Raw genomic sequence first — 220 nt, forward strand, 5'->3', positions numbered from 1 at the left:
TTAGCGGGCTTTCTTGCGTGTGTCTTGCAAGACGCGTTGGGGAGGCATTGGTCTTGACCCTCTTGGTCTCTTGCATTGTTGCGGGGAAGAAAGGGAACAGGAAAGAGAGGATGAAAGGGGAGAAATAGAATAAAAAAGTGGCAGAACAGAAGGGGAAAAAGGTGGGATATGAACTAAGAAGAATAAGAAAAGATAAAGATAAACAAAAATAAGGGTTAAA

At 42.3% G+C, this 220-nt stretch overlaps 1 protein-coding gene across 1 annotated transcript in view; it reads left to right on the plus strand.

The window, feature by feature from the left end:
- The window catches only part of LOC119591316 (ATP-binding cassette sub-family G member 8-like), a gene marked incomplete in the record, with an annotated part of 74919 nt that overhangs the window by 30778 nt on the left and 43921 nt on the right, over window positions 1–220 (plus strand).

The sequence above is a fragment of the Penaeus monodon genome, chromosome 28 (assembly GCF_015228065.2).
Source record: "Penaeus monodon isolate SGIC_2016 chromosome 28, NSTDA_Pmon_1, whole genome shotgun sequence".
Classification (NCBI taxonomy): Eukaryota; Metazoa; Arthropoda; class Malacostraca; order Decapoda; family Penaeidae; genus Penaeus; species Penaeus monodon.